Source organism: Thunnus maccoyii, chromosome 19 (assembly GCF_910596095.1).
Source record: "Thunnus maccoyii chromosome 19, fThuMac1.1, whole genome shotgun sequence".
Lineage (NCBI taxonomy): Eukaryota > Metazoa > Chordata > Actinopteri > Scombriformes > Scombridae > Thunnus > Thunnus maccoyii.
The window spans coordinates 7,987,448-7,994,506 of record NC_056551.1 but is presented as its reverse complement, the minus strand read 5'-3'; positions in this window follow the sequence as shown (position 1 = coordinate 7,994,506).

Below are 7,059 nucleotides of genomic sequence, written 5' to 3'. Positions count from 1 at the left end.
TGACACCACTTACCAACCCTCAGACCCAGCAGGAGGTGGCCTATAACCAGAAATTGATGTGCCCTTGCTCAGTGGTGGAGCTCACTATTGGTATACTGACAGGCCGATGGCTATGCCTAGACACAGCAGGTGGCAAGCTTTTATACACACCTGAAAAAGTGTGCAAAATAACCGTGGCCTGCTGTGTCCTGTACAATATTGCAGTGCAACATGGTGTGCCCCCACCCCACCCGCCACCACCTGAAGACATGGAGGTAGATGGTTAGAGACTGTAATAAAAAAAAAAACACACTTTGTATTCTCTACACCATTTTTGACTTTGCACTTTGGAAAAACTCATATTGTATAACCTTGAACATGTAACCATTTAGTTTATGCTCATCTTTGGTTTTGTTCACAGTCTGGATCCATATAGGGAGTAGTTTCGTCACGGACATGCTACAGTTATTTTCTTGAGTGTTTGACAGCTTTGATGAGATCTGGCACTGGACCCCACACTCCTTGTCTATAAAAAGTATGTACACTTTGTAACTGACATCAGACTGCAATTACACTCTGTTGTGACTGTATACTGATCCCTTGCAAGGTTTCTCATTAAGGACAGAAAGACAACTTGGTCTTTGTCAGTTTTATTTTCAGATTTCCATCACAAGACGTGGTGTTGAAACCTGTCAGCAACTCATTTCACTTTTTTAACATGTAAGCAGATCACTTTTGTTACCTTGCGAAATGACCTAAACTCAAGGCAGAAAAATTGTAATGACATTTATTTGACATTTATTATTTGTCATTAATCTATGAAAAAATGGAAGAGATATGCTGAAGAGTCTCTAATATCTTCTCTTGATTTTGTAGGACCAACTCCAAGATGATTTCTGCTCCGGTGGATTGTATTGATGGTCCAGGTGCACCCTGGGAGGTGGATGGCACATCTGAGCCAGATGCATCTAAATAATAAAATATAGACCATTAATACATGCATTCTTTGTTTCATTTATTCATATACCAATGATTTAGATGGGCATGTAGTTTAATACAAAAATAGCCATGGTAGAATATAGGTAAAATTCAAGTGTTTTTTTAGAATACATGTGCAGTCAAATGAAGCAATACACTTAATTAAATTCCCTTTGAAGATTAAAAATTTGGATTGAAGCTCACCATTGTCTTCAGATCTTGCTAGTTGATCCTGGGATATGCTGTCTGGTGCTGTTGGGATGTTTCCTGGCTGTGGTAGGTCACTGTCCAGTGGAATATCAGACTGCACCCCCCACAGAGAAACCTCTCCGATGATGGCTTCGATGCGCTCATCCATGTCTGTTGTCTTGACAGTTTCCTGGCCCCCTCCAGTGATTGTCATACTGCGTCTGGCAGCAGACAGTCGTTCTTTGGCGTCCATTTTCAGATCAAAATTTCACTTAAAGTTCTTTCTTCTGCACATATAGCATTCATTGCACTGGTGATCTCTTGTCATGCTTTGTGCTTTTCTGGATTGGTGACACCACTACTCACATTTGAAAATAAGATTTTTTTCTCAACGAAACTTCATTAAGAAGAGTTTTTTATCTCTGAAGAAGAAAATGTTTTTTTGTTTTGTTTTGTTTTTCTTTTTACTGGCCTTAGGTGGCATTTTCCTTTCCTTTTGTTCTTTATTCTTTTGTCTGAGTTTAAAATTACCCTGCCTTTATATAGGTTTACTGGGGAGTTTCCATATGCTAATTGCAAAATGCCTGGCACATGCATCCAATTTAAGATCAAATGCAATTCATCAAGATACGCAGGTGGGTAACAACAGACTTGGCTGTAAGCACATGTTTCATGAATCACACATAGGATTTTCTTATTTTCCTCTTATTGCTTTGTGCCAGAATAAATATAGGAGAAAAATAGGAAAACATCCATGCATGAGGCCCATTGTTCAAGTGGAGAACAAAAGAAGCATTCCTAGAATCTACAACAGAAACTGCGGTAGGGAAGCCAATCTGGGTGCACTTGAGACACCTGAGAGGTGGATGTTTATATGTGTTTACCTTCCATTACAACCCTGACCCAAAAAGGGAGCAATAGTCACAGTTAGAAAAAGAAAAATGTATACTGTAAAGAATAAAATAGGAAAAAAATGTCCAGGACAAAAGCATGTCTTGGTTTTTGACAAGCAGCCTTTTATTCTCCTGCTAGTTCTGCCACATGAACAGTTTACCAAGGAGAGTTTGAATAAGCTCTGTTCCTGAAAGGGAAGGATAAACTGGATATTGTGAAGGCAAATTTAGGAATAAGTCAAAATGCCCACCCATACCCCAGCCAGATTTATTTTGACAAGACATAATGTATTATTTTCTTCTTTCTGTCTTATACCATCATATAATATTATTTATATTATTTGTTTATATACTAATATATATTATGTGCTTGTGCCATTCTATTAAATACTAATTAAAAGTTGACAAAAAGTCAAATATAAAGATGTTTGAGGGTCTTTAAATACTTAGAATATGGAGGATGCAACCTCCGTGTCTTCTGTGGTAACTAGTGTGTCAATCTTTCCACATGCAAAATGTTTATATATAGCAGTAAAGTTAAAGCTGGTGTGTGTGTGTGTGTGTGTATAGACTATATGCGTTTGTGTATATCTAAGCTTATTTTTACAGCCCACATGCTCTGTAGGGAGCACTCCTCAATATGTTTTTAGTGAGCCTCTGTCAGCTGGCTGGAGCCTCCAGATAAGGACTGTTATGTGTTGTGTAGTTAGTGGTTAAGTATTGGTGTTCTCCACAGCTCCCTGTGTCACTGTGTTATCTGAAGGGTCCCAGCAAGCTCCTCAGGCTCAGCTCTCGAGGTCGCAGTAATGAGAGCGGATAATTACTGATCACACTTTGCAAATGGAACAGCAGGACGATAGAGGGCGTCTAATGAAGCCCCCACTCCCTCCATATATATATATATATATGTATACACACACACACACACACACCGTTAAGAGCGTGATAGTAACAAACACTGAAACAACTACAAGTCTCCTAGATGTAGTAAATATACATCCTGCTTGTAAAGCAGCAATCTCCCACAAAATACATTCATATACTACTAATTTGCTTTGTTAAATAAGTTCTGGAGGAAATTTAATTGCTGCCTGGATTTACTGGCAACATTTTTTTTTCTCAATCCTTAAAGTGTGAAATCCTTATATTGCACAGAACTTAATGCCTGGAGAAAGTTTGGGTGTACAAAGACCATGATTTGCATCCTGCGTCTCGTTTTAGGATACTAAAACACTTAACTTAGGGATAGGTCATGGTTTTTGATTCATAGTTTAAGTTTTAGTTGCAAACCAACTTTTTTCAACATTTGACCATAACTTCATTTTTTTCATAATCTTAACCAAGTGATTTGAGTTGCATAAATATTGTAAAAAATATCATTTATGCTTCAGTTGCCAGGAGAAAGGAGACACATTGTGGTAAAACGAAGGAAATGCAATGACAGTAAACATTTTGCAGTTTTATTCAGTATGAACATCTTGAACAGTTTGCAAGTCAAATATAAATGTTTTGTATTGCAATCAGCACCACTGAATATGCAGGGGGTCCAGTACCCAAAGAAGGTTGAGAACCACTGCACTGTAAGCATAATACATGGCAAGCAGCAGAGTCTGTGGTGTGATAAGGTTGATCCAGCCTTCCAAAGTAAAGCGATGTGGTTCCTTGACAAAAACACACACTAACACATACACAGAAAACCCACTATTATCCCTATTTTATTTTTCTCAGAAATGTATGGCTATATATATTAAGAGAATATTTGAGTTATTTTTCTCATAAATTTGCGAGTTGTTTTTTTTTCATAAATTCACCACGTTAATCTCAGAGAATATCCAAATTTACTTGGAGTATTACCCTCCTCCCCAAGCTCTGTATTTTTTTAATTTATATTATGACATATCTTTTCTATCAGCTGTATAAACATGCTACTTTACCTGCTTAGTTGATATTGGGTCACACGGACTCCTCACTGATAAATTCAGTTATAATTTATACTTATGTCAGTAGTTTTGATCACCATTCATGCCATTGCAGGTGGAGACAACTTAAAAAAATCACAAAAGGGAATGATTTACAAGCTTCTTTTTTCGCAGACACTTTAAATGATAATTTAATTGTTCATCTTTGTTTTTGCATATCAAGTTAAACTAAAAGAACTTGAATTAAAATTGTCATAAACTCAATTTATCAGTCAATAATTTCCACAATGTTCTATGTCTTGACTACAGATATGTTTAAAACTGAAAATAACTTTGACCGTGACTCAAGAAATAATAATAAAAAAAACAACAACAAAAAAAACTGAATTTCACTTTAGGGATTAATTTCAAATAGTGGACTATTTAACAAGCTGGATTCCCTGCAGCCACATATCCCAGTAATTAAGTTGGTGAGTAAAAACTCATCATAGCCAAAATGCTGATAATAAGGCCTGAGTTGCAAAATGGGAAAAAAAGAAGAGTTCCTTTTAATAATAAAATCCCTCTCAAAGATGTCTAGTCTCTTTACATTTAATTGATGATAAGTGATAAAGAATAAGCTCGAAAACAACATATTTGACCTGAAGGTCTGGTCACACCTACACCCCTCTCTCCTTCTCCTTCACCTGTAAGTTGAGGACAAACATTGTACCAAGCCAGAAAAAACAAAGGCAGAGGGAGACGGAGCACTTTGTCAGATCAGCTAATTGAGTATTTGGCCCAAAGCAGGAGCCATTTATAAGACCCTTCCTCCCTCCAGGCCTGTCCAACTGACTCCCATTCCTCTGCCCCTGTCCAGCTGTGTGCAGCTGTGACACAGGGCTTTGTCACCCCTGTTCCTGTAACCCCCCCTGCCTCTTCCTCATTCATCACTGCAGAGTGATTCCTGGATTTAAGGGAAAGTGATAAAGATGCTTGCAGGCCCACTGTGGACACAGCAGGACCCTCCTGGCTAAAGTGCCCTGATCAATCAAAAGCCCTTCTGGGTCAAACTGTCTTTCTGGTATCAGACTCAACGAAAAAGTACCATAACTTGACAGAGAACTACCCCAAAACACTTAACGCTTCAAGGGATACCCACATAAAAACCAATTTCCCACCCTCAAGTTTGTTACTAATCTCGGTTGTTGTACCCATTTTGGCCCACTCAACCTCTTTTATTATGTTTGGTGCAGCAGGCAACTACTTCATCTTTGTTGAGGATGACAATTACAGGGGCACCAATGTGTAATCAGAGTGAGTGTCCCAGAATCATAATAAGTGTCTACACTGTCTCCCACTCTTTCCCATTTGAACAGCTGTGACTCCAGCAGTGCTCTTGGCAGGCTCCATCCCCTGTTGCCTCATTTACTGGCAGCCTCTGAAGTATTTGTTTGGAACAGTATGTACCTCAAACAACTGGAGATGTTTGTACTGTTGTTTTTAAACCTTGTCTTCTGGATTTCCTTGCTTTTTGAATTGAAATGTATTACTTGTCACAGATTTTCTACATAGCTAGAGTACATAGATTATTTCTTAAGGCACGGTCACACTTGCAGTGCTAACAGAACCACCTGCCTATCCGCCTTCCTATCTGTATCCATGTTCATTTTTGGGTATACAGTATCAGGGCCTTTACATGTTTAGTTCAATGACAATGAAGGTATGATCACATTCTGTCTTCACCATTGTTTTCCTTTGCTGATAAAATGTACTGTCATGCCTATGACTTGTTCTTGTACCCTGTGGAATTTTTGACCCCTGGTAGCACTATGGAGTTATTTTTTGTGATTGGGTCCCCATTTGTTTATATTGATGCTATTCCCATTCTGTCGAGCTTCATGCTATTCTACTAATTGACGGTTAGTGGTAAGTGTACCAATGTGCCTGAAAAAACAGTTAAGACAAAGACTGCAAAGAAGGATACATGGATGTTAACAATGCATAATACACTGTATTTTAAAAATTAGCTTTACCAATTTTTTATGAGTATGGGCATGCATTCCACATGTTTGTTAGGCCTGTGTTTTGTTTGGTGAGTCACATGAATAATTCATGAATAAATTGTTTGATTACAAGGAAATGGCACCGTATACTCTAATATTACCCGCATCATTTTTCTTGTTGTCACTTGTAGCCACTAATTCCTCCTGTCATCGCAAAGCCTGCTGTTCCCTCCCTGCCCTGCAGTACTCCTTAGTCAGCCATCACCTGACTCCCACACCTGCCTGAGCACCTGTTCCCCCTAATCAACTTATCAGCTCCCCAGCATATACTGTATATACCGTTCACTTTCGCCGGCAGATTAATCCTCAATTGTTCATTCTGTTTTAGCAGCCAGCCTTGTTTCTGCCCGCTCATTGAAACAATTTGCCTGCTTTGGACTTTTTGACAAACCCTGTCTGAATTACCAACACAGAAGATTTTATTCAATCTGCTGGCCTGTTGAGTCGTATGTTTGAGTCCATTACCTGCATCATTGAGCCTTCGCCTATTAGTACCTCATGCAGTAGCGAGCTTTGTGTTTGCTTGTTTTTGCTTTTCTGTGCTGATGAAGAAATCAGTGATAACTGTTGCATTTGAACAGTGTACGATAATCGAATGAGTGCATTTCATTAAATCTAGTACTGTTAAAACAACACTGCACATTGTTTATTTCATGAATCTCCAACCTCTGAGATGTGTCTTAAATGTGAAATGTGAGTATCAGACTATTTCATCAAAATGGTTTCTGCTGTCAATATCATTATACAGTGTTCTTCATTGTCATTTTTTTGCAGAAAATCTGTCAATAGTGCGCTCTGAAAAAGACCTGATCAGCATAATGGATGTCTGTAGAAGTACATCATTTTTGCTGAGTGCAGCACTATGTCCACACCAGTTAAAAGTGATTTCCAGTAGCCCTCTCCATTTTCCCCACTCAATATCTATCCGCCTCTTGACTTCAGGAAAAATAACTGTTACTACTCTCAGTTACTTCATTTAATTTTAAGACCCTAAGCTAATGAATGAGAATAGTAGTTTAAATTTATGATTTTTTAAAAATGATTATATTAATTACA